The 11,768-nt window shown below is 46.4% G+C and overlaps 1 protein-coding gene across 4 annotated transcripts in view; it reads left to right on the top strand.

Annotated features, from left to right (window-relative positions):
- The first annotated feature begins 621 nt into the window (after positions 1–621).
- MPPED2 (metallophosphoesterase domain containing 2) overlaps positions 622–11,768 on the top strand; it is a 114,518-nt gene continuing 103,371 nt past the window's right edge. Inside the window, exons 1-5 of one of the 4 annotated variants that reach the window (XM_032691163.1) lie at positions 622–765; positions 4,787–4,914; positions 5,381–5,466; positions 7,181–7,183; positions 7,495–7,616. The gene's annotated coding sequence lies outside the window, so the exon portion shown is untranslated. Of the gene's footprint in view, positions 766–4,786; positions 4,915–5,380; positions 5,467–7,180; positions 7,184–7,494; positions 7,617–9,096; positions 9,235–10,461; positions 10,484–11,768 lie in introns of those variants that run through there. The other 3 variants (XM_032691162.1, XM_032691164.1, XM_032691165.1) reach the window with 3 other exon arrangements.

Raw genomic sequence — 11,768 nt, 5'->3', positions numbered from 1 at the left:
TAAACTTGAAAGAATAGAAAGAAACCAACAACAGTGGATGAAATAGTATGATTTAATAGTTTTTGCCTATGAAATAGCTGGCTAAAAGATCACGTATACTTAAATAAGAGGGTTTTTATATCAACAGCTAATGTCTAATCTCAAAAATTAGGGTCTGATCTCAAGGCAAAGCAGAATGTCTACTTTTTTCAATTATATCCATTTAACTAGAAGTAAAGCCATGGATTTTAGTGGGATGAAGGTGATTCTGTATCTTTTGCTCTCTGATCCAAAAACATGTAGTATAGTCTCTAGTCTGAAGTTTGGGCAGAACCTTAAAGATGTATTTGTCCAGGTTTATTCTAGATTTTGACCTTCTTAAGGTTAATGGTTTGTTTTAGATTGGAAAAAATCATTGTCAGACTATTAGTTTATCTTGCACGTGGGTAGAGACAGAGGCTAATCTGGGAAAGTTTTGTGTCTGGATTTGTTTTAGAGGATTTTGTAGACTTGGCCCCATACTGGCTACACCACTGGGCTTGTGGAAAGTTGGAACTGAACCCCTACTTTTTCCTTTGTCTCTTGCATTGCCATTTTTGTATTTTTTAATTTCTTCCCTTTTGGCTTCTCCTTTCCGGAGGTGAGACACCTCAGTGGATGGGTCACTGTGACAATGAGGTTGCTACAAACAGACACTGTGACTCTGCTTCTCTCAGCGACCGTCAAATCTGTGTGCAAATCTGAATGCACAACAGGAATCCACAGGAACCCCGGGGGCACAGAAAGGTACCCTGCTTAAATTCTAACTGAGACTTATAATTGATTTTATAAACTGGTTTTCTTTTAGAAGGCTCTTTTTACAACAAGATCACAGTTTGGAATGTGCAGTAATAACATCACAAAAGATGGAATTGTGATCAATAGGTCTGGGGGAGGCGGGGGGAAACACTGATAGAAGGCTCCTCAAGTGCATGGTTTGGGTTAACAGTAACCGGCAGAGAAAATGGCTTTTTAACACATAGGATTTGAGACCACCTCATGGGAAGAGATGATATCAAACCCCATGGAACTCACACCTAGATTAGTTTAGAGACTTGGATGTGTTACCAGAAAGTCCTCTTAAGATTCTATTTACCCTTTTTCTACGAAGCCTCCTATCTGTATATTCCCTAACAGAAAGGAGTCTTCTAGATATCTGTTTGCACAACTTTCTAGCTAGGCTTGTTGATAATTAATCTGGATAAATCCATGTGCAGAAACTTCTCATTATCCTTCTTTCAAAGCGTGATATAGGACCTTCAAGAGATGTTTGTTTATAGATATTTTCCATTTCGTGGTTTCTGCCATGTGTATGTCATGACGAGATTGAAGGTATAGTTTAGCTAAACTTTCAAATTTTAAAAACTAGTGCTTGGCATTCCACTGCTTCATCTTGAAAATTGTCTTTTGTACATAAAAACGTTGATGCGAAATGTAATAAATGTCCTGAAATAAATACTTTAATTGATAGTAGCACAGTTTCCATAATTTCTTTGTCTTGTTTTATTGTTTGTTCATGTGGTTTTTGTTTGCCTTTTTTTCTCTTATTCCCAGTCCTTGTTCAGCTCTACAAGCACACTGCAAAGTGTCAGGAGGAATAACATATAGCTTGCAGTCCATCATCTGCATTCCCTTTGCATTAGGTGTAACACTGGCATGAAAATCGGAGCCCCTGCTCCAATTTTTCCAGCTGTCTCTGTCTCCCTGTGATCTTTTTGTACAAATTTTCTGGCAAGTCTACAAATATGCATGCTTATATCCCTTTCTTGGGCATGCATATGCATTTTGCTATCTCAAAACATGGGTACAACTGAATGGAATCATTAGAGGGTTTTTCTCAGCAATTTGAGTGTGTTTGCTGGTGTAGGCAAACATCAGTAAACAGAACATACACACAGTATCAAAAAATACAATATCTTCTTCCTTTGTCCTCTTGCTCTCAGATTTCTATGTAAGTTTGTTTTGTTTTCATTCAAAATGTATGAATAAAGCAATATCAGGATCTTTTCACTGCCATCTTCAGGTCTTATTTATAGAGTGCTTTCACAGCTTCAAGAATTGTTAACTTTTTAGGCAATAAATGTCATCTTGCTTCTGAGGTTACGTTTGTTTTATTTTCCTTAGTAATATTATTGCTTTAAAACTGTAATATGTTTTCTATTTTGGTATTTTTCTGTTGCCCCAAGGGACTTGAGCTGTAACAAGGATTTGCATTGGCTACAGTGCTGTTCTTATTCTGCACATGGTTATGGGTAGACAGGAGAGAGTGCCAGGGCTGAACATGATATTCTATTGGAACAGCTTGTGCCAAGATTTGGGCTTGAACAATTTGGAGGAGACATGATGTCACTGTCTCCGTAAAGTGAATTTGAACAGGACAGTTGTACTGTATTTTGGGCATGTGTTTCAAAAATAACAATTAAAATAATATCTTGTGCATTTCCTTATTTTTTTTTTGTCTTTGCTCTCTGGTTTCACAGCCTTTACACTGCATTTCTCGTGTCCTGGTGGTATTTCTGTTTCATTATTTTTCAAGCGGAGTTTGATGACACTGATTTAGCAGTTTCTCACAGTTCACTGCTCCAGTTTTCATCAAATTATACTTGTAGTTATACTAGACACTTTCATCATCAATTTCCATATGCCTCAAAGACATGCAGGGACCAGTTTGCCAGCACTGAACTCAAATGCCAGACAATAACTGGAATACAGGATTTCTTTTCCTAGGGTGTCTGAGACAAAGAGCATAGAATCCTTCAGTTTTTAGCAAGTGTTTTCAGCCTGAACGCATTAAAAATGTAGACAATAACTGCTATGAAATATTGGTTTTGAAATGTCAAATCAAGGGATAAAAATTAACATTGGTTAAACTGTAAGACCTTAGCCATTTCTTTCCAGAAACCCACCTTACATTAGAGAGCACTGCTTTTAAATTTAAGGTTCTCTCTTTCCCCACAGAATCAGAGGATTCATAAGCAACCTGAACTATATTTTCTGTACAGCTAAGTTTGATAATTATGATAATTAACACACAATAAACATTTCACCTTCAGGCTCTAGGTTTACCTGTACCTTTAGATCAGCAACGTTACTGGGGACATTTAAAGTGACAAGACTCCTGGGAATGACTGTGAAAATCTTCTCCTTCATTTAGGGGGTCTTGGTTGCTCAGATTTGAAAGATGTCCATGTTGGAACCCCTGACACCTTTAAAGGTTTTCTGTTACATTCATCCTCCAATTTTCTGCCGAGGGACCACAGTTCCGACACAAAAGATAATCAGGATTCTGTAAACTGGAACTAGATGTAGATGTGCTGGAGACCATGGTTCTTAATGTCTGTCAAAAGCATAAAGTTAATTATGCAAGGCATGAAGTGAAGCTCTATTTGTTTAGATGTAAAGAGGTTACCTCTGAGTAACTGTTGACAATAGTCATCATCATCAGATGAATTTGCCATTAAATCTGTAGTCCTCAAAATATGTCTTCAAGATAGCACAGGAGTAATCTTCTCACTTTTGCACTACCATGTAAATTGCTTTACTTGCACTGAGAGCCAAATCTATCTCAGTTTTGGAGTGTGCTTTCCACATGGAATTTTGACCGATGTTGAGAATTTTGCACATAACTTTCAGTGCAATAGGGACCTTCTCTCAGGATTAGAGAGAAGAATTTTTCTCTGTCTGCAGGAATTTCAGTTTGTGGAGTCTGCCATTTGTAGAAAGCACCCAGTGTGACAGAAAACCACTTCACTAGATCTCCTCTCTGAAGTCAGAAGGACACGGGTAGAGTGAGAGTGTGACTTCTCAAAAGTCGTGAGGACACAGTTTGTATTACATCCAGGAACAGAAACATAGTGTGGCCAGGGCCTGCCACAGGGGGAGATAATCTATGTGATGAAGAGGGAAGGGAGTTGTTGAACAAGTTAAAGGTCAAGGAGAGGAGAAATTTGTAATACACTCTACTGTAATACTAATGCCTGTTTCCTGACACACCACCAAGTTTTGGAATTATTTGGTACAGTGGGCTCTGAGTGCCTGAACTGCAGGCAAATTAAACTGAGGGTTTTCTCATGCTTTGGCTTTGACCCAATGCGTTATAGACCAATTAAATCATAAAATGATCATTTGTGGAAAAAGGCATCCACCTTCTTCTAAACAGGTAAATTGTTATGCATTACACAGAATGTTTAAACACCTCACATTACTCCCACAGTTGTGTATTGCCTGTCACAGCTCATTTACCAGAAGGTGACCCCCAAAAACCTTTACTTGTAGTGTGCCCTGAGCCTTCAGTGTTTGGGAGTTCCTGTAGTAATGTCTTTGCAGTAACTGCTCTCCATCAAACAACACTTGGATCTTTATGTACATACAAAACTGAAGTCACTGCCTGCTCTATTATGAAGGAATAAATCACCCATATATCCGTCTCAGTTTTGAAAAAAGAATGTTCAGTGGAATGTTCCAGAAAAAAAAATAAAAGGAGTGGTTTCTTCTCTAGGTAACTTGACTGTCATTTACACTGGGATTTTTTAGAAGGGCGAATGACTCACCTACAACCTTTTTTTGCATAATTTTTTATTTCTAGAGAGGACGAATAGGAAAGCTCCAATCAAATATTTAATTTATTTTAAAGGGGCAAGGCAGCAGACAAAGTTCTGGTCCATCAAATATAAAAAGACTGCCCAGAGAGCAACTAGTGATATCTCCTTCATTAGTCTTCCCTGATGCTCTTTCAGCATTACAATGCCGTGCTCCTCTGTGTCTGCAGGTTCTGACAGAAGGTGCAAATTTCACTTCCTTTGGAGAATGATCATTTCCCTCCAAAAGCTGGTGGGCTTCTCTGGAGGGGTCATGGAGTCTTCTTGAAGATGTAGTGTTTGCTGGGGTGTTGAACAGGTTAGTGTATGGGCCCTTGTTTGTGAGAGAAAAAGTGGGATAAAAATTCATAATGGGACAGAATACAAAAACCAAAAGCCGAGAGACAATATTTTTTATTTTTTATTTTTTTTTAATTCAGCTTCTAGGATTCAATTAACTCCCAGTTCCAGTCTGTGATTTTGTTCAGGAGCTCTAAGAGCTAAAAAACTCCAATTTGTATCTTCAAAATTGGAATCCTGGAGGGGTTTCTTTTTCTATTTGTTTGTTCTTCATAGATTATACTATGATCTTCCATTGTTTTCATGTTGTTGTCCAGCATGCATGCCAAATGCTCTGTGACTTATGGACTACAAGCAAAGAGGGAGAGCAGTAGAGAACTTCAAATCTATCCAACTATATCCAGCAAATTTGGAATGTTGTGGGACTCAGTGGGGCATTAAGCCTAAACTAATGCAGTTTTCTCCTGTTGTCTTCTGTTCCACAGTTAGTGAAGAATTTCTGCTGTAATGAGGGGAATGAGCCTGTTAAGTTACAGGTTTTGGCAGAACTGAAGTGATCTGTATTAACATGGTGAGTCCAGTGACTTTTGGTGTAAACTGCTACCAGTGCCTGTCCACTGGATCAAACTCTACTTTCTTAAAATGTTACCCAACCAAAATACACATTGTTTGGTACTCCACCCTCATACCCCACTCTCTGCAGGCCAAAAGTGAACTCTGTCTGCAATGCAAATGAGAGCCCTTGATGCTCTGGTCTTAAAATGGCTAAAAAGTCCATGTACTGAAACAAACCAATGGAACTCCTCTGACACTGTGTCCAAAAGAAAAGATAGTGTGAAACACTGGCCTAACTTCTTGTGAAACTGTAGCACACCCTGTGCTGGTGTTGGTCTCACACTGCAGACAGGGGCAGTCTCCCATGTGCCAGTGTAGGCATTCCAGGGACTGTGCTGTGGACTAGACTGGGGAACTGACCTGCCTTGAAACCCTTTTTGGAAGGAGGCTTTTTTGAAAAAATTAATTTGTTCCTCTTGTGTGGTTTGCAAGTGTTTGAAAATCGGGGAGTTGTTTGGTTGTTTGGTTGAAAATTGTTTGGTTGGTTTTGTTTTGTGGTTTTCGTTTGTTTGTTTGTTGTTTTGTTTTTAACTCCTTTCTGTGTAAAAGATCACTCAAAAAATTCTGTTATTTAAGGAATGAGTTCTCAGAGGTGGACTTTAAATTATTCTTTTTTCTATTGCTTCACAGATACTTAGGGAAGCTTTTTCCTGAACAGCAAAATGAGATGGGTGTCTGTGGTTCACTCCGGATTACCCTGTGTGTGTCTCAAAAGCTCTGTCTTGTGCTTGGCAGAAACTGGAGACAGTGGTTCCTATGAACTGTATTAGAGATGACATAATAGATTTTGAAGAATGGGTATGCTTTTTGGGATAGTATAGTGTTTTATAATATTTAACATGCATCTCTTGCAACTGTACATTTGATGACACTCTGGATTCATAGAAGTGAAAAAATAAAATCCAGTGCAAACTCTGAATATGGCTAAGGTTTCATGTGTAACATACACCTTTAATATTACAAATAGGAAGTACTAAAGTAAACAAAAGCTGTTTGTTCACTGTTTTGAATTTCACCCAGCTAGAAAAATCAGTCCTATGAAACTCACAATAAACAGCTCACTTGCTTTTTCGCTTTCTGAATTTATCTCTGAGATCCTCTTGTCAAGTGTGTATCAATAAGTACACATTTCAGCCAAAACATAGATGTTTTATTTTTCTGTATTTGCATTTTGATGCTGCTCCTGTGAATTAGAGAAAGCAACTCCTTTCCTCAGAAAATCCTTTAATCAATTTAAATAAAATATTTTTTTCCTTCTTTTAGCAACTCCAGGGCCAGCACATTTCTAAAGTGGGTGCATCTTCAGAAAGCATACTGTTCTTGGGGAAACAGAAAACAAGTAGTTTGAAAAAAGGGAAAAAGTTTCGTTGTATGCTCTTAACAGAAAATGTTCCAGAGTTTGTCAAGTCATATATTAAAAATAGTGCTCCTGGTGACTGTGTTGCAGCTTGGTGGTGGTGAGGAACACTCAGTATTGTGATAGAAATGTCAACCTAGAGTCAGGTCCCACTCTGGATTCACACAAGTACCCACGTACCTCTAACTTTCAGGTCCCAGAGCTTGCTTTGTATAAGGACCAGTGGATCAGGTAAGTGCTCACTTTAGTACCAGGACACTGAAACACTGGGGTAATGTCCAGTCTGTCTCTTGCCACACAGAGCATCAGAGAGAAGGTCTTTGAGCTTTCTAACTCCCAGTTCAGCCACCTACCCAGGCGTCCACCTTGTTTCTCCCTCTGTGCTAGAAGCTCCTTTTTGTAGTGCTGGAGGCTCCAGATGTATAAGGACACAACTACAGGAAAAGTCCTTCTGCTGCAGCTGAGGAGAAGGGATGCAGCAGGTTCAGGGTCAAGCTCGCTGCTTGTCCTCACCTCACCCCCCCTGCCCCTCCATGTTCCTATGCTGAAGTTGGCAGTGGTACCAATGAAGCTGTCCTGCTCTCTCTCTGTCCTCAGTTGCTCATCTCACTCCCTGTCTTGTTCCAGAAGTGTTTGTGCAGTTGTGAAGTGGATTGAGTGAGGATACGGACTCACACCGAACCAGAATGTTTTTCCCTGGTGCTGAATGGATCAGTGTCCCAGGTGGGGTTCCCAGCTCTCACAGGAGGGTGAGTGCAGGGACAGAAGTGGGGGGAGTGGGCTGAATGCTGGACTGCTTTTTTTACAGCTGCGTCAGAGTAAGTCAGCTAAAAATTCTTGTGAAACTATGGCTTCAGACTTCATTCCAGGCAAAGTTTCCCTGGAAATGTTACTTTGATTTGATTAGGAGGACGACTCATCTGTGGGCCATTTTGTCTGAAACAGGAATTTTCCTTTGGTGGTTCACAGTGTTTGCTTCTGTTAAAAGGGATAAAGACAAGAGTAAAAAAAAAAAGAGGGACTGAAAGGGCAAATTTGGAAAAAACCTTTCGCCATTTAGTCTTTTTTTAGGTTGATTTTTTCTTAGTTTGCCATTATTCTAAACAGAACAATCCGTCCCAGTGGATTTCTGCCTGGCAATACAAGGGACCCTTCTCACGGTTTTCAGTAACAAAGAAAAACCTGCCTGCTTGCCATCTATATCTGAAGGTTGGCCAGAGTAAAAATTACTTATTTAAGATATATAGGACACTATTTACTCTTAGAGACCTGTTATCAATTTTCTATCTGCTCGACTATTCAAAATTGTTTGGATTTTTTCTTTTTCTTTTCTTCCTTATTTCTTTTTTTGCCTCTCCATTGTAAGTGTACCTTTGTGGAAGTCTCCCCTTCCATTTGCTGTCTTGAAAGTAACAGAGCAAACACCTATAATCTTTACTTTGTTACTGTTGTGGCTGTTGACACAATTGCTGTGGATGGGGAGAGGGGGGAGGAAGACAAAAAAAAGAAAAAAGACAACAGCAACCTCCGTGATTCCCTGATTCTATCTTTCCATAGAAAAGCCCCAGTCACCCTAAGACAATGTTCGGCCTCAAAGGCGAACCCTGCAGTGGTGTTTCTGTGTGGTTTTTCTGGCCGCTGAGGTGAGCTTACCTACAAAGGAGCAGAGCACCGCATTAACACCCAGTGACGAAAGGTGCGGCGGAAGATGCGAAAACCCGTTCCGAGGATTTTTTTTTTTAATTGTTGCTGTTGTTACTTATTTATTTTGCTATTCGCGTGGGCAGGGACAGAGCCGATCGGCGGTGCGCGGAGCGGGGCCGGCCGTGTCCGGGGGTGCGAGGCGGGCGCTGCCCCTCGCTGGCGGGGAAGGGGGTCCCGGTGGGCTCCGGCGCTGCCCTCCCCGCTCCCCCGGGGCAGCCCTGCGTGACCCCAATGGGCGGCACAGCCACCGCTCCAGCCGGCCCGGCGAGGGGAAAGCCGTGCCGCACTTGGGAAATGCAGCAGCGACTGCTCCCTCCCTCCCTCTCTGCCCGGGGGGGTGAAGTGCGAGGCAGCGGGAGGAGCTGTGCGTGTGTGTGTGTGTGTGTGTCTCTGTGTGTGTGCGAGCAGCGCGCCGTGGCCGCCGTGTTTCCTGGTGCCTGCTCCCTGACCCCAGTGGCAGTCCCGATCACTGCACCGCGCCCGCCCCCGCCGCCGCCCCGCTCCCGCAGCCGGACCCGGACCCGGACGCGGAGCCAGGGCCCCGCCGGGCACCGCCGCGGGGTCGGGCGCAGGCTCTGCCCCGGCCGCGCCCCCGCAGCCCCATGGAGCGGCCCCGCTGAAGGCATCCCCGACCCGCCCGCAGCGGCAGCCGGCGGAGGGAAGGTGAGCGGCCCCGGGCCGGTGTCGGTGCAGGGCGGGCACGGCGGGGGCAGCGCCGCACAAAGCGGCGGGTTAGAGGTGCCGTGTCATGGGCGAGAGAGCGGGAGGGGGGGGGCGGGCAGGAGCTCCAGCGGCGGCGGCGGCGGGTCCAGCCTCCCGCGAACAATAATGAGGATAAACCCGGCCGCCCGCGCTCCTGCCGCCCCCCGGCGTGACCGCCCGAGCCCGCCGGGTCGGGTCGGGTCGGTGGGGTCGGTGCGGCGGCGGCAGCAGCGGCGGCGGCGGCGGCGCTTCCCCGCAGCCGCGGCGCGTTCCCGGCGGCGCTGAGCGCGGCTGCCCTGCCCCGCTGCCCAGGCCGTGCCCCCGCTGCCCTCGGCCGCCGCCGCGCCCCCCGCCCGGGCCGGGGGGCGGCGAGGGGTCGGCGGCGCTGGAAGCGACGCGGGGGCGGCAGGGGGTGTGTGCGGGGCTGCCGGCGCGGGGTCGGGGCGGGGGGCGGCGCGGCGGGGCCGGGAGGGTAGGCCGGGGAGCATTGTGCTGGCTGGGGCCAGCGGGCGGGCGGGCGGGCGGCAGCGCCGAGCGGCCGGCGGGGACGGGGCTGCCGGCGCGGAGGGACCCGGGGATGGGGTGTGCGTGTGTGCGTGTGTGTAGGGGGGGAACACGCCGCAAAAGTAAAGGAGGGAAAGGCGGGTTGGTTCGCCGTTCCCCGGCGGAGTTGCCCCTCGCCCTTTCGCCGGCGTAGAACCCGCTCTGAAACGCTGATCCCGGAGGCCTCAGACACTTGGAAGCTTTCAAGGGGTTGGGGGCGAGGTGCGGGGGACGGCGCGCTTGGCACCGCCGGGATAAAAAGCAGCGGGCATCCCGCCCCCGCCCCCCCTCCCACCCCCCCCGGCCCCGCCGCGCTCGCCCGCGGCTGCCGTGGAGTTCATCGCATCCCTCCCCCGAGCATCCTCCCCCCGCGGATCATCCCGGCCCGTGGCAGCCGGGGGACACGGGGGCGACGCGAACTTTGTGCGGCGCGGCACGTACGGCGCAGACAGGGCAGCGATGCCCCCCGGAGCCGCGGGGCGGGGGCAGGGCAGGGCAGGGGGCGCGGGGCGGGGGCTGCGGCACACGCCGGGACGGGGCCGCGCCGGAGCCATTGGCCACCCGGAGCCATCAATCACCGGGGGGCGAGCCCGGCGCCCCGCGGGGCCGCGGCCGGGGCGGCCCGGGAGCGGCGGCGGGCGGCGGTGGGGAGCGGCCGGGAGCGCAGGTACCGGGGGTCGGTGGGGTGGGGGGGGAAGCGGGGCGGGGAAGTGTCGGGGTCCGGCCCCCCCTGCGCCTCCGCCGGACTCGATGGGCTGTCTGGAGCCCGGAGTTGTCCGCAAACTGCAGCGCAGCATCTCGGGGGTTGCGGGGCCGCTGCCAAACCCCCGCGGGTTGAGGGGCAGCGCAGCGTGAGTGCGGGGGGATGCGGGGGCGGCGGGGCCGGTGCCCGCGCCCCGGGCGGGCGGAACGTGTGGTGTCGGTGTAACAGCGCCGGGATAGTGGATGTATCAACAGAAGGTGTTGACACGGGATTAACCCTTCCCGTCTCCTGCCTTTCAGCATTTTCTCTTACGGCCCGAGCTCAGCCAGAGGCGAATGTTTGAAATTCAGATGAGGAAGGCGTAAATATTTTATTTGGGGAAATGGGTTTTTCGCGTGCCTGTGTGTGTGCGTGTACATACGCAGGGCTCGTGTGTGTAGCTCTCCGTGAAATGTAATGTTACATTTCAAATGATTTACCTGTGCTTATTTCGTGGTAGTTTTTGTGACAGGGCAGCAGTGTACAGATTTACAATTAGCTGAGCCTAAGTTTGGGCCAGCCCTGCTCTGAAAAAGTGCCGGATTTTACCTGTAACACTGAGCAGATGTGTACAATGGCACATCTCCTGTCTCACTGCCGGTACAAATACACGCTGGAAAAGGATAACTGCCTGTATTTGGGAAAAGTAACACGCCAAAAAAATCATTATTTAGGTTTTTAATGCGGTCATTCTTACTTAAAACTGCCTCATAAGGCGTGGAAGATATTACACATTGTTATACTTGATAGATGGGAAAATAATGCAACTTTTATTCTTTTGTACTCATCTCCTGCATGTAACCTTCAAACAGTGCTCACAGTTAGAGAAAGAAGAACAGGAGCGATTCAAAGTAGTCTTTTTAATTTATTCTGTTTTAATCTTGGGCCTAAAATAATTTTTTTTAAAAGTTTTGAAGGGTTCAGCTTCTTTTTCTATTTTCTTCAGAGACATTCACAGTAAGGAAGGTAATAATTAGATACTTCTGATAGGTGAGCTGTAGTACTCTATGGAATACTAAATGGAAATTAAGAGAATTGACACGGAAGCCAGCTTCAAATTTTACTTTTTTTTTTAACCCCCAGTCTGGCATTTGTTGTGAATTTCAGCTTAAAAGGATATTTTGTTCAGCTTTGTCTTAATTTAAGTCTAGAGATTTATTTTCAAGATTGAAGATTAGAACAATGGGAAGGAATTGCAGCTTATATACTT

This window comes from Chiroxiphia lanceolata, chromosome 6 (genome assembly GCF_009829145.1).
Source record: "Chiroxiphia lanceolata isolate bChiLan1 chromosome 6, bChiLan1.pri, whole genome shotgun sequence".
In the NCBI taxonomy this organism is placed as follows: Eukaryota; Metazoa; Chordata; class Aves; order Passeriformes; family Pipridae; genus Chiroxiphia; species Chiroxiphia lanceolata.
The sequence above is the reverse complement of the archived record's forward strand: the minus strand, read 5'-3'. Positions and strand labels throughout refer to the sequence as shown.